The sequence below is a fragment of the Asterias rubens genome, chromosome 9, assembly GCF_902459465.1.
Source record: "Asterias rubens chromosome 9, eAstRub1.3, whole genome shotgun sequence".
NCBI classification, from domain to species: Eukaryota; Metazoa; Echinodermata; class Asteroidea; order Forcipulatida; family Asteriidae; genus Asterias; species Asterias rubens.
The window spans coordinates 15,300,397-15,327,821 of NC_047070.1; the positions used below are offsets into that span (position 1 = coordinate 15,300,397).

General features: G+C 38.6%; 2 long non-coding RNA genes across 4 annotated transcripts; one reads left to right on the top strand and one right to left on the bottom strand.

Moving 5' to 3' along the window:
* Nucleotides 1-943: 943 nt before the first annotated feature.
* Nucleotides 944-20,975, bottom strand: LOC117294803. 2 transcript variants are annotated; one of them, XR_004519575.1, is made up of 10 exons: nucleotides 20,921-20,975; nucleotides 10,920-11,070; nucleotides 9,979-10,156; nucleotides 8,929-9,051; nucleotides 8,244-8,381; nucleotides 7,415-7,537; nucleotides 6,059-6,191; nucleotides 3,777-3,912; nucleotides 1,473-1,614; nucleotides 944-1,062 (listed from the first exon to the last, which is right to left on the bottom strand). It is a non-coding gene; the product is annotated as an uncharacterized LOC117294803 (long non-coding RNA). The 2 variants fall into 2 exon arrangements; XR_004519576.1 differs by lacking the exons at nucleotides 6,059-6,191; nucleotides 7,415-7,537; nucleotides 8,244-8,381; nucleotides 8,929-9,051.
* A 499-nt stretch (nucleotides 20,976-21,474) lies between these two features.
* LOC117294804 lies at nucleotides 21,475-27,190 on the top strand. Of its 2 annotated transcripts, none has more exons than XR_004519577.1 (7): nucleotides 21,475-21,569; nucleotides 23,075-23,168; nucleotides 23,459-23,558; nucleotides 24,113-24,201; nucleotides 25,434-25,533; nucleotides 26,051-26,140; nucleotides 26,795-27,190. It is a non-coding gene; the product is annotated as an uncharacterized LOC117294804 (long non-coding RNA). The 2 variants fall into 2 exon arrangements; XR_004519578.1 differs by having other exon boundaries at nucleotides 23,081-23,168.
* The last annotated feature ends 235 nt before the right edge of the window (nucleotides 27,191-27,425 follow it).

Genomic DNA, 27,425 nt, shown 5'->3' on the forward strand with positions numbered 1-27,425 from the left:
CAAACCATAAAAATCAGATGTTGCATTCCTGTTGCTGATGTATGAGATGGGCAAAACCCCACCTAACTAATACCCTCTTGGGGAAAAATTCCCATCCGGCTCCACTATATGGCAACCAAGTTTGTCAACTCCACACATCAACACATCTGAATTTAATTAACTAATTAGAGCCTGTGACAACGTTTCAGTTTGTGAGTTTGATGATTCACCACACAAGGGAAGTATGGATCATCACATAGAGGGAAGTGTGAGCGATTCACAACACAAAAAAAAGTGTGAGCGATTCACCACACAACAAAAAGTGTGAGCAATTCACCACACAACGGAAAGTGTCAGCAATTCACCACACAACGGAAAGTGTCAGCAATTCACCACACAACTAAAAGTGTGAGCAATTCACCACACAACTAAAAGTGTCAGCGATTCACCACACAACAAAAAGTGTGAGCGATTCATTACACAACAAAAAGTGTGAGCGATTCACCACACAACTAAAAGTGTCAGCAATTCACCACACAACTAAAAGTGTGAGCAATTCACCACACAACTAAAAGTGTCAGCGATTCACAACACAACTAAAAGTGTGAGCAATTCACCACACAACTAAAAGTGTCAGCGATTCACCACACAACAAAAAGTGTGAGCGATTCATTACACAACAAAAAGTGTGAGCGATTCACCACACAACTAAAAGTGTCAGCAATTCACCACACAACTAAAAGTGTGAGCAATTCACCACACAACTAAAAGTGTCAGCGATTCACAACACAACAAAAAGTGTAAGCGATTCACAACACAACAAAAAGTGTAAGCGATTCACCACACAACTAAAAGTGTGAGCGATTCACCACACAACTAAAAGTGTGAGCGATTCACCACACAACTAAAAGTGTGAGCGATTCACCACACAACTAAAAGTGTGAAGGATTCACCACACAATTAATTATATTACATCCTTATAATATACAAATAATTTCAAAGTATACAACAAGGTGGTGCATCTCTACCAGTGATGGATGCTGACTCCTTGCGAGATCCGACCTTCTCTGACTGGAATTTGATCTATAGAAGACAAAAAAATAAAAAATAAAAAATAAAAAAGATTAATCATCTCTGATAATATAGCAATCACCACACAAATTTGGGCTTCAATTAAAAAAAAACCCACAAGGGGTAGTAAGTCCAGCACTTTGTACCAATTTGGTAAGTCCAGCAGTTTTATCGAAATTTTGCCTTAAGTTTAAACAGAATCGCATGGGTATAGCAGTTTTATCAAATATTTGCCTAAAACAAAATACAAAATTGCAAAGAGTAAGTCCAGCAGTTTTATCAAATTTAGGACTAAAATAAAAAATAAAAAAATTAATTGCAAGGGGTACGAGTCGTTAGAGGTACACCAGGGTAACTTCAAGGTAGATAAAGATTTCCTTAAACGGCAAACTTTACTATCACTGCCAAAAATGTATAATTACCTTCAAAAAGGTTGATTGATTGCTCAAGGCGTTGATCGGTTCGACACTCAGTCTTGATTTTGATCCAAAGAGGTTGTGCATCCCTACCAGTGATGAACGCTGACTCCTTGCGAGATCCGACACTCTCTGTCTGGATTTTGATCTGTAGAAGACACAAAAAAGAACAAAAACAGATTTATCACGGCTGCTGATATAGCAATCGCCACACAACTTTGGGCCTAACATTGAACAAATCACAAGGAGCAAGTCCAGCAGTTTTATCGAATTTGGGCCTAACATTGAAAAAATCACAAGGGGTAAGTCCAGCAGTTTTATCAAATTTGGGCCTAACATTGAAAAAATTGCAAAGGGTAAGTCCAGGAGTTTTAGCAAATATAAAAATTGGGACTTAAATTTAAAAATAAAAGAAATCGCAAGGGGTGCAAGTAGTAAGAGGTACACCAGGGTAACTTTAAGTTAGTTAAAGATTTCCTTCTAAACAGCAAGCTTTACCGTTACAGAAACATGCAAATGCTTGGATGTTATATGAATATTCATTACTTTTCTTCAGAGATACTGCCTAAATTTGTTCAAGTTCTTTTTAACTTTGTGTAAATATTCATGAAGGGCTTGGTGCCAGGACCCAATTGGCCATGGTTGTTTGGGGTCAATATTAATTATTCATTATGCACACTTTTGGCCCAGAGGGGATACCCCAACATGAGGAGCAGTGAACCTCAAGTTTAACCTTACAGCTTATTTGCATAATCTTGGGGGCAAGTCTATCATAAGAAAGGTGCAGGGTGTCGGCTGATAGAGTGTACATAGTAGTGTGTGTAAAGTATATGAGAAAGGATGGTGGGAAGGATTCAGTAGAGTCTCTAGTGGTAAATAAAGAGTGTACATGCTAATTGCCTGCTGCTAAAATATTTGTACAGATATAGGTACAAGCTGTTCCTTAAAACCAATAAAATTAAGGGAACATTCCCTGCAAGCTAGAAAATATTTTGCAGCAAGTTAGAAAATATTTTGCAGCCAGATAAAATTTATGCCAGCTGAGTGCGGAGGGTTAGATTTATTCACCCAATCTTTGACTTTCGCAACAAGGACGACAGGTTGGACGATCTGATCATCAACCGTAAGTTAAATCATTTTATTATTATTTTCATGGAAGAACCACTATAGTTGTGTTTAGTAAGGTATTGATAAGTTTGAAGTGACGTTGAGCTAATTTGAGCTGAGGTGTTTAGGGACACGGGGAAAGTAACCCATCAAGTATTAAGATTGACGATCTTGAATGTGTGAATATATTGGTGTATAAACTCAAATTGAAGTTATTTATGCATGATGGTTTTAATATCAAATGGCCGAAAATATGGCAAAGTGTTTCCTATGAATTTTCAGATGGCCTTTATGGGAGTGTGAAGGGCGGGCACAAGAAGGCGCGGATAACTTTCTGTATGGCGCCACCACTTTTTCACTAATTTTTACAAAAAGGGATATCTCATTGAGGTAAAATAGATACTGTATTATTTCATCATATCAAATGAAAAAGTGGTGGCCCCATACGGAAACTTTTCCGAAGGCGCAACCAAGTGTAATTTTCATTGGTGGTACCTCAACAAACCACCCCTGGACGGAGTGGAAGTGAGATGACGATATAATCCAGTTTTTATGGCGAGGGGGAACGTATACGCCCCGGGCCATCATGGAAGCAAGATTCGCTGGATGGGCAATTTTTTAGTATACAGCACAAGAATGAACTGTGAACAATGTTAATGTAATTCCCCTCGGCCAAATATTTTGCATCATACTGAGGTGTTGTTTGATGTGCAATTACTGAGGTAAGAAGTTGTGTTATTGTGAGTGAAGTGGAGTGCATCCCAAGGTGTGGGGACAAACGACAAAGGAAATCAAAGAGAATGTATTTTAGTTTTGGAAGTGAAGAACAACGTATTTTGAAGAACAGTAGTGGGTGATATTCATTCTCAGTCATGTAATTTATTTAACATTCTAAAGTTTGTATTGAAGAAGTTAAGAATACTGCTGTGAAAACAATTCGCTATTTTTCCTTTAATTGTAGAGCCTAAGTGGGGCATAGAATACTCATTTGGTTTTTCTCAAGCTTAAGGGAGATGTTTGGATTATAATTAGTTAATGCGCAAGTGTACATAGATAAATTGGTGCTGGAGTTGTTTTGTTTCATAATAAATTAGGACCGAACACAAGAAGCTGTCAACCAAGTATTATTTATTTTCCTCTGAATTCGGGAAGCGGCTCGGGTAACCCTTTTTGTTCGGATTTTTGCCAAAAATGTATAATTACCTTCAATAAGAATGATTGAGGCATTGATCGGTTCGACACTCATTGTCTTGATTTTAATCCAAAGAGGTTGTGCATCCCTACCAGTGATGAACGCTGACTCCTTGCGAGATCCGACACTCTCTGTCTGGATTTTGATCTATAGAAGACAGTAAAAAAAAAAAACAGATTTATCACGGCTGCTGATATAGCAATCGCCACACAACTTTGGGCCTAACATTGAACAAATCACAAGGAGCAAGTCCAGCAGTTTTATCGAATTTGGGCCTAACATTGAAAAAATCACAAGGGGCAAGTCCAGCAGTTTTATCGGATTTGGGCCTAACATTGAAAATATCACAAGGGGCAAGTCCAGCAGTTTTATCAAATTTGGGCCTAACATTGAAAAAATCACAAGGGGCAAGTCAAGCAGTTTTATCAAATTTGGGCCTAACATTGAAAAAATCACAAGGGGCAAGTCAAGCAGTTTTATCAAATTTGGGCCTAACATTGAAAAAATCACAAGGGGCAAGTCCAGCAGTTTTATCAAATTTGGGCCTAACATTGAACAAATCACAAGGGGCAAGTCCAGCAGTTTTATCAAATTTGGGCCTAACATTGAACAAATCACAAGGGGCAAGTCCAGCAGTTTCATCAAATTTGGCCTAACATTGAACAAATCACAAGGGGCAAGTCCAGCAGTTTTATCAAATTTTGGCCTAACATTGAACAAATCACAAGGGGCAAGTCTAGCAGTTTTATCAAATTTGGGCCTAACATTGAAAAAATCACAAGGGGCAAGTCCAGCAGTTTTATCAAATTTGGGCCTAACATTGAAAAAATTACAATGGGCAAGTCCAGCAGTTTTATCAAATTTGGGCCTAACATTGAAAAAATCACAAGGGGCAAGTCCAGCAGTTTCATCAAATTTGGGCCTAACATTGAACGAATCACAAGAGGCAAGTCCAGCAGTTTTAGCAAATTTGGGCCTAACATTGAACGAATCACAAGGGGCAAGTCAAGCAGTTTTATCAAATTTGGGCCTAACATTGAACAAATCACAAGGGGCAAGTCAAGCAGTTTTATCAAATTTGGGCCTAACATTGAAAAAATCACAATGGGCAGGGTCCAGCAGTTTTATCAAATTTGGGCCTAACATTGAACAAATCACAAGGGGCAAGTCCAGCAGTTTTGTAAAATTTGGGCCTAAAATTGAACAAATTACAATGGGCAAGTCCAGCAGTTTCATCAAATTTGGGCCTAACATTGAACAAATCACAAGGGGTAAGTCCAGCAATTTTATGAAATTTGGGCCTAAAATTGCAATATAATCACAAGAGGTCGACCAGGCATTTTTTCTTCAAACTTCTTTGTTAGAAATGACAAGAGCACCAAGACATTTTCTCAGGGGGCATGGAGGCAATCATGCTCCTGTTATTAATTTTGTTGTCCAACCTAAACTATTAACATTGTACCCAGAAATCAGTTTCCCCCTTTATCATAGATGTTAAATTTGCACAAATTTTTGTTTTCGACTCAGTACTTTCCAGAGGCCTGAGAAAAAATTCACAGGTATATTTCTCCTGTGGGATTTGAACTTACGACCCTTGCAATTCTAGACAAGTGTCTTACCAACTAGACAATCGAGATTGCCCGGTAACTACAGGCAGTTCGAGTCCTTTGTTTTGGCAGCGGGTACCGCAACGATATAATAGACGTACAAAAAGTACCCAAATCATTAAGGACACAAGCGTCTGACCGGAACCCGAACCCACAATCTGCTGATCAGAAGTATCAGGCCTGTTACGGGGATACAACTCTCTAACAGAAGAGGGATTGTTCAGAATACTTAGTACTTATTTTCACATAGTAAGTTGCAGGCCTTGAAATAACCCACGGCTCCCACAGCAATTGCGGTGGTGCCCTGTGCTTTTGCTGTGGTGCCCTCTGCAAGTTTCCAATACAATTTTACATTTGCCTCGTAGAAGTGCACGTTACCAGAGGAAAATTGTTGTGCCCCTTCAAGAATGACGTTCAGCCTCAGGGCCATGTCACAAGAGGCAATTTAGGGGCAACCAGTTCCAGGCAATCTCCAAGAAGAAAATCCCATAACATTTCAGTGTTCACCTATTAAGTGGAAGCGCCGTGGCCGAGCGATTAAGAGCAACAAATTCAAACTCTGGTGTTTCTGATCAGCAGAGTGTGGGTTCAAATCCCCAGCCGTGACACTTGTGTCCTTAAGCAAGACACTTAACCATATTGCTTCGTCATTCGTATGGGACGTAAATTTTGTTTTCTTTTCGTACCTTTAGATGTGAGCTGTCATAGATTATTGGCGACTTTGCGTTGCTTCAACTTTGATTGACACGCCTCTGCTGAGTGCGATGGAAAGCCAGCCATCATAATTGAAGATCTGACGCTCTGCCTGCGTTAGTTGATCTGTAAGTTGATGACAAAACATTCTTAAATAAGTACAGGTTTAAACATTAAGTGAGTAGGGTGTCGAGGCCGAGCAGATAAGTGCATCAAACTCAAGCACTGGAGCTACCCAGTCGTGACACTTGTGTCCCTGAGCAAGACAATTAACCATAACTGCTTCTCTCCACCCAGGGTAAATGGGTACCTGTGAGGGCAGAGATGGTTCTTTTGACTGATTTAACCGATAGCGCATAGTAATGTTGCACAGGCTGTATACTCCGCAAGGAGCCGAGTTGGTTTAAGGAATGAAGTAAGGCCCAGTGACCACGGCCCAATTTCATAGAGCTGCTAAGCACAGAAATTTGCTTAGCATGAAATTTCTTACTTGAAAAAAAAAAACATGATACCCAACAAAATTTCCATTTGATGCGTAAAAAATTATTGCCTGTACTGATATTCAGCTGTTGTTTGCTTATCCTGAAAATCACGTGGAATTTTTGTTAGAAATCCTGTTTTTATGAAGGCCAAAATTCCATGCTAAGCTAATTTTTGTGTTTAGCAGCTCTATGAAATTGGGCCCAGGGGTAAAACGTTGAAAGGGTTTGAGACGCCCTCAAATATTCATATTCACCACAGTGTGAGAGCAGCATAAAGCTGCCATACTAAAAACATTACTAAGGGAATAAAAGTGTAGTGACTTGTTCTTTCACGGCCGTTTAGAACCGGCAGGGTCGTTCCTGTGTGATAAAGGCCCAAGCTGAAGGCGAGGGTCGACCCTGCAAGGTTTTAAACGGCCGTGAAAGAACGAGTCACTACTCTTTTATTCCCATTCATAAATATCTTTTTGGTTAAAAGGTGTAATAAAGTAAGAAACTCTGTAAAACTTATCCGTTTCCGATGTGCAATGAGCTGTGAATGTGTAAATGTACAGTACACTGTCCGTGTGTTGCATTGTTATGACTGGCTCAAGACGCCCATTTCCAACAGTTTCCCATTCTGACTTCTCGTTTTCCTTCCACACACAGCGCGGCCAACTTAATACCGACAGTGCCCCTTCGCCCGAAACAAGAAACGTCTTGCACCAAGACTATCGCGATACTAGAGTATACGCTCACAACCGGTTATAAACACTGGTCATTATCAAAGGTTTAAACACCCCCACGTGACGCGCTCTCCACCAATAATAGCGAAACTGTCCGAGGTTAATATGAATTATGGTTTAAATTCAATAATTTTTTTTCTACCTTTGGATATGAGTTGTCCACTCTACGATGCTTCAATATTGATAGATTGTTACATCTCTGCTGGTGCGATAGACAGCCAGCCATTATGATTGAAGATCTGAAGCTCTGTCTGCGTTAGTTGATCTGTAAGTTGATGACAAAACATGTCAATAATGAATACAAATTTAAACATTTAGTGGTAGAGTGTGGTGGCTGAGCTGATTAGAGCATCGAACTCAAGCTTTGGGGCTTCTTCTCAGCAGAGTGTGGGTTCAAATCCCGTTTGTGACACTTGTGTCCCTGAGCAAGACACTTAACTATAACTGCTTCTCTCCACCCAGGGGTAAACGGGTGCCTGCCAGAGCAGAGACGGTTCTTGTGATTGATTAGCTTAGTGTGCTTAATATTTGGCAGCACAGGCTGTATACTCCCCAGGGAGTGAGATGGTTTGAAAAATATATTAAATTGGCTTAGGGTGGTAATGTTGGGAGCACGTTATGACACCCTTCGAATGCATATTGCTTAATAACCAGAGGAAAATTGTTGTGCCCTTTCATGAGTGAAGTTCAGCCTAAGGCCATGTCACAAGAGCCAATTTACCGGCAACAAGTTCCAGGCAATCTCCAAGGAGAAAAGCCATTCACGTTTCAATGTTCACCTACATGTATTACTCTTGTGGATTTAAGACGATGTTTGAAAAATGACTTGTGTGCTATCAAAGTGGTCCTGTAGCATACACTGCGACTGGTTGCCTACAAGTTGCCTGAAAAAGTTGCCTTGTGTGGCAAGGCCCTAAAGCTGCCATACTAAAAACATTACTCATGGTTCAGTTTTAATCAATTTCCTGTACCTTTAGATGTGAGCTGTCATAGATTGCTGGCCACTCTGCGATGCTTCAACATTGATTGATTGACACATCTCTGCTGGGTGCGAATTGACAGCCAGACATCATGACTGAAGATACGACGCTCTGCCCGCGTTAGTCAATCTGTAAGTTGATGACAAAACTTTCTAGAATGAGTACAAGTTTTAACATTTAGTGAGTAGGGTGTCGTGGTTGAGCGGATAAGAGCATCGAACTCAAGATCTGAGGCTTCTGCTCACCAGAGTGTGGGTTCGAATCCTGTTTGTGACACTTGTGTCCCTGAGCAAGACACTCAACTATAATTGCTTCTCTCCACCCAGGGGTAAATGGGTGTCGGCCAGGGCAGAGATGGTTCTTGTAGTTGTATTAGCTTGGTGCGCTAAATATTTGGCAGCACAGGCTGTATACTCCCCAGGAAGCTGAGATGGTTTGAAAAATATATTAACTGGCTCAGGGGTAGTAATGTTGGAAGATCTTTGAGACGCCCTTCAGGTGTTCATCGCCACAACAAACATACTATTATTATTATAATTATTATTTGTTAGTAAAACTAGCATTTCAGACTTTTGCAAAACAGTTCAACTTTAAATGCGATTTTGGCTGTGGGTTGGATCCACCTTTTAGTGAAAGATTCATAAATTTTTATTATCAGTATCAACTTTACGTGTACCTGTACACAGGAAGGTGACAGAGTTGTCAAGGCAGCTTGCTTGACGGTCTCCAGAGCTCCAACAACGACAGCTTGAAGACATTTCCTCTGCTCAGTTTGACGATCAGACTTGGCTCACTTGATCTGTAGATGAAAAAAATAAAGGGAACGAGAATGAACTTCAATGCCTATTTGCACTAGGTTCTTTTACGTGCCTTACACAACACACAAGACCAACGGCTTTACGTCCCACCCAAAGGACGAAGCAATGGTCAAGTGTTTTGCTTAAAGGGTCTATGTACTTTTTCTTAACACAAAACGCAATGTACACAGATTTACATTAACCTTGCACAGTTTGAAGATTATGATAGTAGAAAGCTTCCCTAGAAATTTTACCTTGTGAGGAGCTTCCCACGAAACTTTTACAAAAAAGGAAATGTTTAGAATACTTGGTACTTATTTTCACTAAGTTCTTTTACATGCCTTACACAACACACATGACCAACGGCTTTACGTCCCACCCAAAGGACAAAGCAATGGTTAAGTGTCTTGCTTAAGGACACAAGTGTGAACTTGAACCCACACTCTTCTGATCAAAAAACACCCGAGTTTGAAATGGTGCTCTTAGCCGCTGGGCCACGAAACTTCCACAAAAGAGGGAATGTTCAGAATACTTTGTTCTTATTTTCATATAGTAAGTTGCAGGTCTTGAAATAACCCAGAGCATCCACAGCAGTTGCGCAGGTGCCCTGTGCTTTTGCTGTAGTGCCATCTGTAAGGTTCCAATACAATTTTACATTGTAGCATACACTGCAATTGGTTGCCTCCAAGATACCTGAAAAGTCATTCACATTTCAATGTTCACCTACATGTATTACTCTTGTAGATTTAAGACAGTATCAAAATAAAAAGGTGACTTGTGTGCTATCACAGTGGTCCTGTAGCATACACTGCAATTGGTTACCTCCAAGCTCCAAGATACCTGTCAAAGTTGCCTTGTGTGACAAGGCCCTTAAGTTGCAATAATAAAAACATTACTCATGGTTCACAGTTTCAATCAATTTCCCATACCTTAAGATGTGAGCCGTCATAGATTGCTGCGATGCTTCAACATTGATTGAATGACACACCTCTGCAGAGTGTGCTGGACAGCCAGCCATCATGATTGAAGATCTGACGCTCTGCCTGCGTTAGTTGATCTGTAAGCCATCATGATTGAAGATCTGACGCTCTGCCTGCGTTAGTTGATCTGTAAGTTGATGACAAAACATGTTTGAATGAGTACTACTTTAAAAGAACACGTTGCCTTGGATCGGACGAGTTGGACTTTGAAAATCATTGAAACCGTCTGTTATGAAATACATTTGGTTAGAAAGGTATTTTAAAAGTAGAAAATACTGATCCACACAAGTTTGACTCGATAATTGCACGTTTTTTCTTTATGTCACAAACTATCACGGTCGGCCATTTTATGGAGTCAAAATTTGGATTCCACAAAACTGTGCAATTTCGAGACATGTTTGTGTGGATCATTATTATACTTTTAAATTATCTATCTAACCATTTGCATTTCATAACAAACGGATTCAAACACTTTCAAAGACCAACTCGACCAGTCCAAGGCAACATGTTCCTTTATTTTAATTCTTTAACTAAACATTTAGTGAGTAGGGTGTCATGGCCGAGTGTGGGTTCAAATCTTGGTTGTGACATTTGTGTCCCTGAGCAAGACACATATAATTGCATCTCTTTACCCAGGGGTCAATGGGTACCTGTGAGGGCAGAGATGGTTCTTTTGACTGATTTAGCCGATAACGCATATTAATGTTGCACAGGTTGAAAAACTCCACAGGGAGCCGAGTCGGTTGGAACGAGTCGGTTAAGGCCCATCAGTGACCAGGGGTAATAAAGTTGGAAATGCTTTGAGACGCCCTCAAATATTCATATTCGCCACAGCATTAAGCTGCCATACTTAAAACATTAGTAATGGTCCAATTTAAGCATTTTTGTACCTTTGGATGTGATATGAGCTGTCATAGATTGCTGGCCACTCTGTGAGTTGTTTGATTGACGTACAATCAGCCTGCGTACAATCTCTGCTGAGTGCGATAGACAGCCAGCCATCATGATTGAAGATCTGTAGCTCTGCCTGCGTTAGTTGATCTGGAAGTTGATATAAAAACATGTCAAGAATGAAAACAAATTTAAACATTTAGTGAGTAGGGTGTCATGGCCGAGCGGTTAAGAGCTCTGGTGGTTCTGTTCAGCAGAATGGGTTTGAATCCCAGCCGTGACACTTGTGTCCCCGAGCAGGACACTTGAACTATAATTGCTTCTCCAGGGGTTGCCCTTAGCTTTTTTTCAACTGGCGAGCAGGACAAGTTTGCTTGATGTTAAACCGGTTTGCCAGGTTTTTGACTGGAGTGTCAATTCGTTACATTATCTTAACGATAATATCGTCGCTATTTCAATATGAATTGCAATGTGAAGATAACGACACTGAGAACCATTATTATGTGTACCAAGTTATTGTGTTGGTAAGGGGGTTCATTAACTTGAGTGTTTTTTTTTTTCTTTAAAAAATTAATAAAAGATTAAAGTTAAAGTCCGAAGGGTGAATATCATGTTTTCTACACTCTCCACTCCTTATGCTCTGTGCCGAAGTAATTCATTTGTATATGTCTGTGCCTTGAGCACCCAGCAGGGTGGATATGTGCGCATTACAAGTCTTATTATTATTATTATTATTATTATCATTATTATTTTTATTTTTATTAATGTATGGCTGCTCTACAGACCTATGAAACATGGCTAGTAAGGCGACTAGGAAAGAGGCAGTGGTGCAGGAAAAAGCCAGTGACCCTCCAGATGTTTTTGCTGCAATAATGGACTTGAAAACCCAACTTACATCGCTGGAAGGTCGCATGGTTGAGACGATTGACGGCTTTGCGAACAATAGACGAGATTATCGACAAGAAACACAACGAAATTCATGATAGCTTGCACTTTCAGATTGATAAGGTAAACGATAATTTTGCCCATCTCGAGAACCGGGTTAAAAGCCTAGAACAAGAGAAACCCATGAACGCCTATGTTGAAAACAATACTGATGAGCCATGCCCGGCTAATCCAAAGAAATGAAGCATACTCCTGTAGCAACATAGTCTGCAATTTTGGCATTCCTGAGGTGCCAGACAACAACCCAGAGTCTCTTGTACTTGATTTGTTTAAGTTGGAGTTCAGACTCTTAACAAGGACAGAGCCATTATTGTTAAAGTTGGTTCACGGAGGAAAAAGCAAGAAATCTTACTCCAAGAACACCAAGATGAGAAATTCCAAGTTGCTTATGCGAGCAGAAAACTACTACAGTGCGAGCGAAATTACTCAACCATTGAAAAGGAATACCTAGTGCATTTGTCTGGGGGTTCACAAAATATCAACCCTTTTTGTATGGGAAACCATTTCACATTGAGACAGAACACCAACCATTGGCTTAAATGCAAAAGGCTAAAGTAGCAAATGCAAGGATCATGAGATGGGCTCTATCTTATAGACTTATCACATAGTTGCAAGCAGTGTTGTAGCCATGGTGGGTGGTGCTGGGCGACCTGCCCAGGACTCTCAATCTTTGCCCGGCACTCTGAGCAAAATACATTATGCTGCCCAGCACAGACTTTAAATATTGTCCACTTTGCATTGGTCTGAGACAAGCTAATGATAAGGAGCGAGAAAGAACACAATCAAAAGGCCATTCAACTTATTGCATGGCCCCATAACACAAACAGTTTAGAAACCAGGCCCCACTTCAGCAATAATGGCCCATAATTAAACATGAATACTTTTGTTGATCTCCTTGCCCTCGGCAGACTGCTTGAACATGTCCAACAAAATTTGATTTTTGTTTGCCCACCCATTAAATTTTGTCTAGCTACAACCCTGTTGGCAATTAAAGGGTCCAACAATGTTGGAGCAGACGACCTCAGCAGATCAGTAGTGTAGATAAAGTTTAATATAGCAGAAAATGGAACACTTTTTTATCTGAAGATGGAGTGAAGGTCACAGTGTGGTTTAATTTGTGCCTTTTGTTACTTACCTGAAGATAAAATGAATCAGTCCTTATTTTAACTTCCCTTTTTGCAAACTTAATGGAACAGTCTAATTAGCATAACTCAAACTAGTTTAGATCACCAGGTACTCAGGCCGTGGTTTGTTTCGTGCACTGTCAACTATGTGGTATGTTCCTTTTGTTGGAACCAGCCTTTGTTGCACATACACAGTACTTTTTGTTGTACCATTAGTTACTTTGTTCATATGGTGGAATGTTTCTGTAACTCTTTAACTAGGGTTTCACTAGGCTTAATGTAGCACATACAAGTGACAATAAAATGCATAGTCCAAACAATCTGACTACACAACTTTGATTGTAAGTGTCCCTTTATTTTCAGTTTAGTGGTAAATGTAGAATAGTAGAAGAATAACAGGGATAATTAGCGAGGGTGTCGCTGAATACAAAGAAAGTGAGTGAGAAAGAACATATGTTCAAATGCTGTGTGAAGTCAGTTGACATCAAAACCTGAGAGCGAGAGGGTGTGTGAGGTTCTGCTATAGCCACCAACCAGTGCATGTTCCTAGGCAGATTTGTGCATCAGTTGGCAAACAATTTTTATGTCAAAGCCGAAGCTCAGTGGACTTGGCCACTGAGGCAAGTCATTAAATATTTTAATGTCGTATTGCTGCAAGCCAGCCAACACATGTATGAGGGCAAGCAGACTCAACCAGCACAACCCAAAAGTATGACGCATAGAAAAACCGTAAGTTTTATGATTCCTGTTAACTCAAGCTGAACATTGGCAAATCAAGAAGTAGAAGTTGGCCGACTAAACTCGTTATAAATTGTTATTTTAATATTATTATTTATTTCATAGTAGACCACTCCTTCTTTAAAGTTTTAAAGTGAAAGTATTGACATGATTGAAGGAGAGATTTGTTTTTCAATAACAGCCCTGATAGTTCACAATTGCCATCGTTGCCCCTACCAATTGTCGCAATGCCCTTCAATAACCAAATTTATTCACGGCAATGTTTGCCGTGCCCAAGCTTCCTCCTAATTTTTTTTTATATTCAACGATGTCCAAGTTCGAAAAATATGCCAAAAAGTCCCGATGTCTGTGTAAATTTCATGCAACCCAATTTCACGCACATATATCGTAGGAGGTCCTGTTTTCGAGGTGTCCCTAAAATCGTGGCAAATCTTTTACCTCTCTGTGCGCGATGTAAACATTCCCTAGATAAAAATTGTGTGGTTTTATTTGCCAAGCAAAGAGTCTCCTCTCCCTTGACCAAAACTTAGAAACACGTAAGGCTCCACTGGTCATTTGCACTTGTAAATGCAAAAAGTTTGGTATTTTAGACATTTCTACAAGGTACAAAAATATGTCATAATGTTGAGGCCATATAAAAATATTTGCCCACCGAAAAAGTTTCGTCAAACGCTATTTCAATTCACAATTCATGATGATCAAAATCATGTGACTGAATGTTTTGCTGAGCATTCTTGAAAAAAAATACAGAGGCTTAAAGAAGCCATGTGCCTTATATCATTTTCTAATATTTTTGGAGATTTTTATTTTGTAACCCTGGTATCAATACTATTATTAATATTAAAATTTAAACATCGGCCCGTTGATTCAATTATCACTGTTTATTTATACGCTTTATTATAAATATTAAGAAAAAAACATTATAAAAAATTTAATAAAAATCAGATTTGGAAGCCAGTAATTATTCACACTTTTTATATATATTTTTTAATTTTTTTTTATTTTTTGCAGGTAATTAAAAAAATTTAATAAAAAAATATTTTGAATAAAATGAAGGCAACTGCTGGCTATACAGTCATACATTGAGTCTCAAAGAACACTTGTAGTCACTGCAGATGTTTCTTCCATGTATGGCTTCACCGTGAAACCATACTTTCTCGTTTGCTGTCAAAACAGGAAAAACTCAAAACAAATGGGGCCAGTTGAAGTCATTGAAGATCGGTGTGTGGTGTGAACATTTCAATGTCCATCAAATTTTAGTACATGTTTGCATACTTCATATTAACAAATGAAGATAATAAGGGCATCGGTTGATATATGGCATCATTATTTTTTTTCCAACTCAAAGAAAAAGGCATAATAGCGTGAAAACTGGTAAGCAGAGGATAATGCAAGAAACATTATACGCTAGAGGGCGTTTCGGAACAATGCGATAGCGTGAGATTAACCGCCCTCTATTGGTAATCTTATGCGAACCAGCAACAAACCCCTTGAGACAAAGACTCAACATGTCTGCGCATGCTCGAGAAAGTGGTTTTCCCAAAAATTACATGCTTAGTACATGTAATATACATCATGTACAGTATAGTCGTCGCGCACCGCATGCATTCATTCTGTCAACATCGTGTCAAAATGGAGCAGTTATGTGGGATTTTTAGCGTCTCTACAAAAAACTACACAGTTTGCAGACCAATAGTACGATTCCGTATGAACAAAAATATTATTTTTTTGTGTATTGTAAGATTTGTTCTTTATTTTGTTTATTTTATTGAGTTACATGAACGCTTTCTATGTCAGTGGGTTAGTAAGTGCATGATCATTGGGTATTGAAGCAATCAATTGAAATGGAAAAATTGGAAGAGCAATTTTTTACAGGCAACTCGGCCTTGATGCTCTTTGAAATTTTTTTAAAATTGCCTTGGTGCCCTAATTTTTTACTAAAAGTCAAGGCAAAACTGCCTTGCCCTTTAACAGCCAAAGTATCAGGGCTGCAATAACCTTGCAATTCTTAAAATTGTATGGAAATTGCCACTGTTAAAGTTTGCTGTTAGTTATTTAACTCTCTTCACCAAGTTTGGACTAAGTGATAGTTTTTTTTGTGTTGTTACAGATCTGTGATATGAAAGTTATGTATTCTCATGTTTCGAGTTTTGGTTCACTGTTTTTATTAATAGATGGCCTTGATTATGGATTGAAGATTAAATGAAAGTAGTAAGATATTGATGACTGCCATGACTGTTACACGGGGCTACTGAAGCCAGGGTACAGAGTCCAGAGAGAAGCTCATAGAAGACTGAAACGTCGGAAGGGCCAGAGTGCTAAGAGACTAGAGGGACAGAGTGTCCGCAACCTAGCCAACAGTGACGGCTAAGAGCCAAACTCAGTATCAGTTGGCTTTAATTTCTTTCATCAATTGACATGTTAATTTCAACCAAGGTGGAAGATACACCAAAACTAATAATACTGTAGTAATTTATAGCTGAAAGACAGCCACTGCATGGAAGTGAAATTGAGAGAAGATAAAAGTGTTTTGGTAACGCATGTCCACCAGGACAGAATTGTAAAATAATATGTGTTATATAAAATTGAGAGTGAAAGTTACACTTTAGTTAAAATAAAATAAAAAGCAAGTACTCTAAAATCTGTGAGTTCATAAGGAAGCTTATACCACCAAAACATTTTGGTTCATGACTGTTTTATTCTTGACTGATGACGTGCGCAACCGCAGCCGTTTAAACACTAGATTAGCGACAATTAATACCCAAAATGCAATGCAATCGTAACAATACACACAGACACACGGATGTGTGTACACAAGAAGGTACATGTTAAGTGAATTCCTCAGATTTGCACAGAGGGCAGATTGCTGTGCAACTTTTCAGAGCCAAATCAGCCGACAAACTTCCATAGCGCAAAACTACAGACGGTGCACAAGTTTGTCAAATTTGTTTTGCAAATCTTATGAATGCGCTTCACGACATCAGTCGTGAGCAGGAGATTTTTGACATCATTTAAGCCAACCATTTTAGAAATACATCTGACACAATCGTATAAAACAACCTTTGAAAAATTGTTGTTCTCATCCACAGGACTGCCCAACTAGATGGGGATCGACACAGGCCATGATCAAACGTCTTTAAGAAAACCAGGAAGAAGTCGAGCAAGTTCTCGTTATTGACCGCAAAACAGCGCATCTTCTACCCTCTTGGCAAGACATGAAAGTTTTAGGAGTCTGTTAATGAAGCCATGGAGCCTCTTGCTGAGCTGACTAACATTACATCTGGGAGCAAATACATGACGGTGTCAAGTCTGAAGCCCATGCTATACCCCAACTCGACAAGCAAGTATTGGTGATGACACGTCCGCCAGATGAGCCACACACAGGACTTCTACTCAACAAACTCAGAGCCAACGTTTTGCAAGACTTGCTGCTGAAACTTCGCAGCTCGAAATGTTTGTTTAGTTGAAGTTTGTCAAGTTGGCAGTTGCAACCACGTCTTTGACGTTATTTCAAGAAAAATCGTACCTGTGTCTTTTACGTAATGAATAAGGCGGTGTTATTAGTACGACTTTTCTTTATTTATAACCGTATATTTGTTTGTATTGTGGTTAACAGTTGACCTACATGACTTTCTATTAAGATTAAACAACTGATTTTGGAAATAAATGTGTGTAATTCTTTACCTTACATAAGTTCAATGAATTTGTTTATAAATTTGGCTCTTATAGACACTGGACACTATTGGTAATTGTCAAATGTGACCAGCCAGACTTCTATTGTTAGTCTTCGCTGCCAGGCACTCTTGTAAATACATAATTATTGTCTTACTTTCCATGATGTACATAATCACATGTATGGCGATGCACTTGTGATCGCGACGCACTCGGCGAGTTATTGTTATTTACACTATTTTACAGCGCCGCCATGCGTCCAAAAATTGTTCATGCTTTAGCGCCCTCTTTGTTTGTTTGTGCGCCTATTTAATTTGCATAATTTCAAGCCTCTTTAGTTTGCTTTGCGCTTTGTAAATAATTTGCTTAATTTATTCAGTTTGGGTATTCATGGGAAGACATTCCATGAATACCAAAATTAGTACCTGGGTATAGCAAGTGGTAGCAGAACCACACTCTCACATTTGGTACGATTGATGCCACACCTATTTGATGCCGGGCTGCTTAGCAATTTTATATTCTTGAGCCTTGGGTAGATACCCCAACTTAATTGGAGGCAAGAGTGAGAGGAAACAAGATCCCGTAAGTACTTTTAGCTTAAATTTATTTATTATTTATTATGTACTACTCTAGGTTTTACTTGCACCCTCCCGTATATTTTATGACGAAATTTGATCTTTAGACTCCCATTGGAAATATTCCAAATTGGTTCATTACCGGACATATCTTGGTTCAAGATTTGTTCTTTGGAATTAGCTAAGACCTTGGGAAGTCTTAAAGTGTTATAACTAACTTGGCTTAAGATTTATTCATTGATTTTTTTTTTTTAACTAAGGCTTTGAGAAGTTTTGAGAATAATTATTGTTGAGTTCATGCATATACTGCAGAACTCGGTTGTTGTAATTTTCTCTCAGTCAAGCTTTATTGTTATTTTTCACCCCTTTGTGCCAATTCAAACATTTGCCTAACATTTAGAATGGCTAGTTGATGCTAAAACTTATTATTCCTAAAATTATATATACTAAGAGTAAAGAAGAGCTCTGGTTCAGTTTCTATTTATTCAGGCCGGGAAACATGTTTCATTTTATGGAAACGTAAACCTGCCGCACTCATGTTATTTTTGCAGATTGAAACAGAAATTTGTCATATTAAATTTTGGGCAGATATTTCCAAGTTGCATAATTTCACTGTATTTAAATTAAATTGATTCTTGGTAAGATTTATGTACAATTTGTGTAATTTAAATTCTGACTCTTTCTTTTAACTTCCAGATAGAACCGTTCTGACTGTCGTTTTTTTTATTATAATGAACATAACACTTCAACTGTAAATAAACACAAATAAAATACTCTATGAACTTCAACATCCGTCTGTTTGTCACTGCCTGTGAGTAGCCTTCCTTCCAACTCGGTTACACAAAGACCAGTCTTCTCACTGGGTGTATCTCAACATGTGCATGAAATAACAAACCTGTGAAAATTTGAGCTCAATTTGTCATCGAAGTTACGAGATAATAGTTTTAAAAAAAGACACCCTTGTCGCACAAAGTTGTGTGCTGTCAGATGCTTGATTTCAAGACCTCAAATTCAAAATCTGAGGTCTCCAAATCAAAGTTGTGGAAAATGACTTCTTTCTCGAAAACTACGCCCCTTCAGAGGGAGCCGTTTCTCACAATGTTTTATACTATCAACCTCTCTCGATTACTCGTTACCCAAAAAGGTTTTATGCTAATATTTATTTTGAGTAATTACCAAAAGTGTCCACTGCCTTTAATTGTGTTTTTTTTATTTAACTCTTGACTTAACATATAGTGTTGACAAAGTTTGAAGGGTCACGCTCCAAACGTAGTTTTGACCACACCAAATTATATTTATTTCCACACCATACCACAGAATTACAGTAAGAATTAAATTTTAAAAAATTTTTGGGTATTGCGGAGTGGATTTTTCGGACTATTTCCTAGGTAAATGAGAGTTCAAAGAACACGTAGAGCCCAATTTTATGCGAGATTTTACTTTAAAAAAAAAGGGATTTTACCTCATATTGAAATGCAAAAAAAAATCCATTTGTGAGACATGTCTGTCTATGACTTGAGTTGACAGGAGACAATAGCCGAACGAACCTCATAGTTCTTGGAGTAGAAAACACCCACCGAATTCCTCATTCCGTCCATGTCAAGGCCCAAGGCAACAATTAATCCCATCCCATTCTGTTGGCCCTTAAAACTGGAAAACACCAGAAAACACCGGAAATTACCAGAAAACTACCGGAAAACCTTTTTTCCCCTGAATCAGAGAGTTGACTTTCCGTGACGTCGGCTGTTGTTGCCCGATATGCTGTGGACTGCACCATTATGGAAAAGGGTTGCTAACAGGAGCTTACTAAATTAGGACAACATAGGGCGTTGTTTAACTGTTTGTTGTTTAATTAAGACTAATTAATTTTGCAAAAAAATAAAATATTAATATTTTTGTTCTTTATTCATATTTTGTAATCGTAGTTTGTTTTTATAATGTAATGTATTCTACTTCTAGTACAAACCTTTATGAACAAGTTTATAGGGGGGTGGGCAAAATAAAAAAAAAACACTTCAAGACTGCTTTAAAAATAGGCAATTGTTTATTATAATTATATTAATTCATTTCAAAAAAAGTATTGTGATGCACGTGCATTATGTATATAAAATATGTCACTTTTTTATGAACAAGAACTGAAGAATAAATAACAAGGAAAAGGGCAAGAGTAGAAGATGTAATTTAAATAAATCATATTGGAAATAACTACAAAAATATTGTTACAAATTAATATTTTTACTATCTAAACAATATTATTACTAACATTTTTTTGGTAGTTCAAATAAAACTGATGAATTTATGATTAACAGGTAATATTCCAATTTTTTTGATAGTTTTTCTGTGTTTTTCTGGTAGTTTTCTGGTAGTTAACCGTCCCCCCCTGTATTTTCCCAGTATAAATGCCACCCTACGGCCTACTCCTAGAACTATTTCGGTTTCGTCCGGCTTTCGTCTCCCGTTTATCGTCTCCCGTAACGGGAGACGATAGCCGGACGAAACCGAAATAGTTCTAGGAGTACCTACGGCCTACCCCTTGTAATGTAAGTTGTAGTGGATAATTTTCCCTCATTTTTACAAAAGGGATATCTCATTTAGGTAAATATGATACTTTATTATTTCATATCGAATGAAAAAGTGGTGGCGCCATACGGAAACTTGTCCCTCACCATGCTCACATGGAAGCCATCCCATCCTGCCACAGAGTGGGTTGGGTGCACGTCTAATCTGTCACTGTCACTCAGTGCATTGTGAATACGGCGGGTGAAGTCGCCAGTTTTAAAAACAATTTCTGCTGCTGACCGAACAAAAAACTCATCATTTATGAAATTCTGAGACGTTAAGCAAGAGTATCAGACTGAATTTTTAATCTAGAGATACATGAAGATATATTAATATTCATTTATGCAGGAAAAATGTGTGGGAAATGAAGAAATAGCTGACATTTACCTTGACCAATTTTATTCACACGTTGGCTTTGTTGAAAATCGAGTCGGGAAAAGGGGGAATAAAACGCACGTGCTCAAGTTGTGGCCGGCCTAGACTTGACTCAAGTCCCGATCCCGTGCCATCGCCAGAAAAAAAACTCGTTCCTGATTGCTAGCAGTGTAAAATTGGCGCGATGTGCTTAGGGACCTCTCACACGAGAACGGGACATGCTTGAATCAAGTATATTACCATCCACGTGCGACTTGACTCTGTTGCCAAAAGTGTGTTGACTGTGCAAGTCTCGCGCGTTTCGAACTTTCGGTACCGTTATGCACCCAACCTTATCATTGGCAATAATTTTTTCCAAATTTTTTGTTTGTATTAATGTAGTTTATGAGCATATGTTGTGAGAAATGTTACAAAACTAATGATTTTTATTTTATTTCGAAAAGCCTAAAATGTTTTCGTTTGACGTGATTTCTCGTTTCGCTACGCGCGAGACTTGCAGGGTTTGATCACGTGCGGAAATCTAGCCGCCGATGACGTATGTAAGACGTCACCGGCAGACCGCCATTTTTAAAGCCAAATGGATGGCGTCCACATTCGCCTTCTCGACAAACACAGTTTTTACCGAGTTCCAAGACATTACTACCATGAGAAAAGTGTGATGGTGAGTTGCTTATTTGATCAAGATAATTAAGATTATGTTGAAAGTTTTTCAGACTCCACTGTTGTTGCCAATGAATCCCTCCGGGGGTTATTTGTCGTCATGTTATTCAGCCGGCTCGATGAGCGAGGAAAGCGCGCGGTTTCTGTCCATCCATCCCTTTCATTCACCTCGCAGTCGCATGAACCCGGTTCGAGCACGGACCGGAGCCTTGCCTTGCATGCATATGTGGATTGTGGTTTAAATTTCCTACCTGACTGTTGGTTATAAAGGGGGGGGGGGTGATAAGTTTTCCTCCCATCCCACTTGTAAAATTTCAAATTCGTTATTTATTGTCTTTGTCTACAAGTTAAACAATTTTAGTAATTACAAAAGTCAGAGTCAGACAACTCGTCCGTCGGACAACTCGATGGCTTGGACAACTCAACGTTTCAGACAACTCGACATTGAGACAACTCGACGGATGGCCAATTAGACAAGTCGACCTCCATTACTGACATATTTACACGCATTGACTAAGTGTAAATCCTAACCCTAACCAGACCCCAACCCTAACCCTGATCTTACCCTAATCCTAACCCTACCCTACCCCCCCCCCCTTCCTGGCCCTGTACGCGCCCCGTGCTAACCTAAGCCTAAGGCCACCGTCACTGCCATCCATCATGGCCAAGGTTTATCGCGATTCAGAACCGCAATGTGTTGTGGGTAGGCAGATGGGGCAGTTTGCTTTGCGGTGTATGTTGTCATGCACGACTGGAGCACACCGCCTATATCTTTGAGTGGGTTCAATAGCTATTCATGATAAACCCTATCCGTCGACTTGTCTTGGTCCTGGGTCGAGTTGTCTGAACAGTTTAAAAAAAACATCTGTCGAGTTGTCCGAACGGGCGCGCTGTCTCAACCGTTGAGTAGTCCGAACGGTCGAGTTGTCCAACGGACGAGTTGTCTGAACACCTTTAGATCCACTCATGATCATGAACATGATGAACGATATTCGTTCCGCTATTTTTGCTTTTGGTCTCCGCTTCTGAATCCAGGAACCTCCCTCCTACCCAGTCCTTAGGTGCATGTAAAAAATCCTCCTTAAGACTTTTTTGCCCTTCATTTTTGACTATGTTAAGAGAGGATACAATTCTTTTTTTTCTCTTTTTTTTAATCGGATCTTGCCAAAACTAATTAAGGCTCCATGAACAATGAATGTCAAGTGTTCTTTGAACTCTCATTGAGAATTGTTTGGGTTAAGAAAATCTACTCTGCAAACTAACATTGTTTTGATAAATTCAATAAATTCTTACTGCAGCTGCGCACAGTGTGCCAGTAAGCTTTGTCCGACCAGCATTTTTTTCCGTGTGGTATAGAAAATTTGCCATCCTCCAAAATTGCCCTTATCTTTTTTGTTAAGGTTTGTTTTTTTAAGGGTTTTTTAAGTCGAAAAAGAAATTTATTAACTTACACCACACTCCTTTCATAAAATGTTGTTTGTATTATTTTGTTTTCATTTATGCTAGATACAGACATGCCATTGTCAGATGAAGTCTACCTCCCCAAAGTAATAGCATCCTGCCCAGTGTCAAAGTACAATGATGTCTTCCTCAGTAAAAGGTAAGCACCAGTTTCAACCTGTGGGTTTAACAACTGTTTACCCCAAATGTTCCTCAAGTTATTTAGAACATTGAATACCATGTTAAGCGAGGTGACAGTAGAGTACCAACTTCATCGTTGGCCATAACATTCCCAAACAGACACCAACCCCCACAAGCAGAGAAATGATTCATGTGGAAATGTTTCGAAGATTTAGATATTAAAAAAAATTTTTTTTCACTATCAACTATCTTATTACCGAGTAAGTGTTTATGGCAATATGTTTTTAAACTAAATGTCTTGTCTTTTAGGCTAGAAACAGACATGCCATTGTTAGACGCAGTCCACCTCTTCAAAGGTAAATGCAACCTGCCCAGTGTCAAGGTACAACGATGTATTCACCAGCAAAAGGTAAGCGCAAGATGTGGGTTAAACAACTATACCATCTTTAGCGAGTTGACAGCGGCTCCCAACTTCATCTCTGGCCGCAGCATTCTGTAACCTCACCTTTAACCAAACATGCCCCATGAGGTCGATGTCTTTTCTTTTAGATAATCTTATTTATGCATTTAAATTAGGTGTTTATTTTTTTTAAATATCACAAAATCTTTTGTAAGTTTGTGCCACAACCCCTTGTAGGTTTAGTCAGCTTTTTGATTCGCTAAAAACAATTTCAATGTCTTTTTTTTCACAAACTGTTTTCAAAAATCATCAAAAGTACAATCCATTTTGTTAAAGGATAGTTAGTTTATACAGATAGCTCTACAGAAGGAACTATGTTGTTTTCAACTGTTTACATCTCATGGTTCTACTTAAATTACCTTGCAATAGTTCCTTTCAATAATTGAGAAGCTAAAATTACCGTTTTAAAGGTCGCATTAAAACTACAACCTACCTAAATATAGATGTTTCATTTATTTACCTTATACTTGATTTGTTTGTATTTAATGGCATGCAGTCTGCAGATAGTGTCTACCGGCTGAGACTTGAAAGTGCCTACCATCAGCCCAATGTCTAAACATCACCAGCGTAGATGTGTGAAGCTAAAAAACAGGTATGTGATATTCCCAAAGGCATCAGTACAGCCTACTGCATCATTTTAGAGCATAAAATCAAAACTCAAAATTTTGCCCAAATTTGACAAAATGCCTGGACTTACCCCTTGACGTTTTTTCAATTTTTGACCCTTTTTTCAAGTTGCAATAATTCACTAAATAAAGCTTATATCTCGGTCCAAAATGCATAAAAAAGGCATCAGTAGAGCCTACTGCATCATTTGAGAGCATAAAACCAAAACTCTTAATTTGGCCCAAATTTGACAAAATGCTTGGCCTTCCCATTTGATTTTTTTTCAATTTTGACCCTTTTTCAAGTTGCATTAATTCACTAAATAAAGCTTATATCTCGGTCCAAGTTGCATAAAAAGGCATCAGTAGAGCCTACTGCATCATTTGAGAGCATAAAATCAAAACTCAAAATTTTGCCCAAATTTGACAAAATGCCTGGACTTACCCCTTGATGTTTTTTCAATTTTTTACCCTTTTTTCAAGGTGCATTAATTCACTAAATAAAGCTTATATCTCGGTCCAAGTTGCATAAAAAGGCATCAGTAGAGCCTACTGCATCATTTGAGAGCATAAAATCAAAACTCAAAATTTTGCCCAAATTTGACAAAATGCCTGGACTTACCCCTTGATGTTTTTTCAATTTTTGACCCTTTTTTCAAGTTGTAATAATTCACTAAATAAAGCTTATATCTCGGTCCAAAATGCATAAAAAAGGCATCAGTACAGCCTACTGCATCATTTTAGAGCATAAAATCAAAACTCAAAATTTGGCCCAAATTTGACAAACTGCCTGGACTTACCCCTTGATGTTTTTTCAATTTTTGACCCTTTTTTCAAGTTGCAATAATTCACTTAATAAAGCTTATATCTCGGTCCAAAATGCATAAAAAAGGCATCAGTGGAGCCTACTGCATCATTTTAGAGCATAAAACCAAAACTCAAAATTCGGCCCAAATTTGACAAAATGCCTGGACTTACCCCTTGATGTTTTTTCAATTTTTGACCCTTTTTTAAAGTTGCATTAATTCACTAAATAAAACTTATATCTCGGTCCAAGTTGCATAAAAAGGCATCAGTAGAGCCTACTGCATCATTTTAGAGCTTAAAATCAAAACTGGAGCATAAAATCAAAAAAATGTTTCACTATCAACTATCTTATTACCGAGTAAGTGTGTATGGCAATATTAGTTTCAACCAATTTAAATGTCTTGTCTTTTAGGCTAGGAACAGACATGCCATTGTCAGACGCAGTCCTCCTCTTCAAAGGTAAATGCAACCTGCCCAGTGTCAAGGTACAACGATGTCTTCTCCAGCAAAAGGTAAGCACCAGATGTAGGTTGAACAACTATACCATGTTACACGAGTTGACAGCGGTTACCAACTTCATCTCTGGCCGCAGCAATCTGTAACCTCACCTTAAACCAAACATGTCCCATGAGGTTGATGCCTTTTCTATTAGATAAACTTATTTTGAAAAGTTTTATGCATTTGAATTAGTTGTTTATTTAGTCAGCTTTTTGATCTGCTTAAAACAATTTCAATTTTGTTTTAGGAAAACGTTTCACATACAGTTTGAAAAATCATCAATAGAACAATCCATTTTGTTGAAGGATAGTTAGTTTATACAGATAGCTCTACGGAAGGAACTAGGTTGTTTTCAACTGTTTACATCTCATGGTTCTACTTAAATTACCTTGCAATATTTCCTTTGAACTTGAGAAGCTAAAATGACCATTTTAAAAGTCGCATAAAAACTACAGCCTATCTCAATATAGATGCTTCACTTTATCTAACTCATACTTTATTTGTTTGTATTTTATGGCATGCAATCTGCAGATAGTTTCTACCTGCTGAGACTTGAAAGTGACTGCCACCAGCCCAATGTCTACACACCAACAACATAGATGTGCAAAGCTAAAAACCAAGGTATGTGATATTCCCGAGGGTTGTGTTATACTAACAACAAAGTGGGCTGTTTTAGCAGCACAGAACAGACTTCACCCCTACGCCACATGCCACAACATTCTTGGGAAACCATGCTGGCACCACGCCTAACCAAGATGAATGGCCCTCCCTACAGATTGATTACAGTTTACACATTAAAAAAATGAATACATGTTTAAAATTAACAAAACCTTTTATATTTTTTGAAAAAAACACATCTTTATATCATTCACACTGAATATGAATAAGTTTCTCCTTTAAGTTTCTCCTCCAGTGTTGTTTTCATGAACCTGGGAATAAAATTAAAAGTGAAAGAGCAGTAATGCATTAACGATCAAATGTGCATTTTTAATCTCAGTGGGGGGGGGGGGGTTTCAAGTTAACCCCACACTACTGCCAAGGAGTTGGCTGAATTTCACGTCTGTCTTGATAAAATACACTCACTGTCAATTTGAGCTTTGAGACAACCATTCAAGCCATTCATAAAGTAGATGTTCTCGGCCACAATTGAACTGAGATTTTATTGACAGAGTCAATGGAGGGGAGGGTGGTACGGTAGTTCATTTGAACGTTCCATTTGTCATACACCAAAATGGGTATAGCTTTATACAAAATTGTTTTCTTAACCTTTTACAGCATGAGAAAGCTGACTTGCTACAACCAAGTGTGTAGCAAATAACTTTCCCTCCAATCATGAAGGCTTCAGAATTCGAGGTGAGCAACTCTCTTTAAGGCATTCTACACAAGTAGTCATGGATGAACAACCAACCAACTTGATGAATTCATTTGTAGAATTGTAGAAATGTTAAATAATAGAGAGGTTTCGCAAGTGTACGGATACAGATACAATGATACGTCAACACTTTGTGTGTTCACATGACGCGTATACGCAACTATCGTATTTTGCACAAACGTTAGCAATGGATAAGGGAGCTCGTACACGTCGTAGAAAAACAGATACTGTTTTGCAGACTTTTAGTTCTCTTTTTGTCCCAGATCAAAAACATTTCCCATGGAATTGCTTTCACTGGTATCGTGCTTGACATAGATAGAGTTTTTTTTGTCATTTGCAAGCAAAGCGATTAGAAAATGTAGTGTATAAAACACGGGGGGTCTCTATCGGTCATGTTCGTCAGAAAAACACTAATGATGAATGCGAGCACACTCAAGTGAAACATACCTATAATTTGCGAAACAAAATCCAACACGCGGCTGTCGTGAACGAATACATATCCGTATCTGTATCCGCATGCTTGCGAAACCTCTC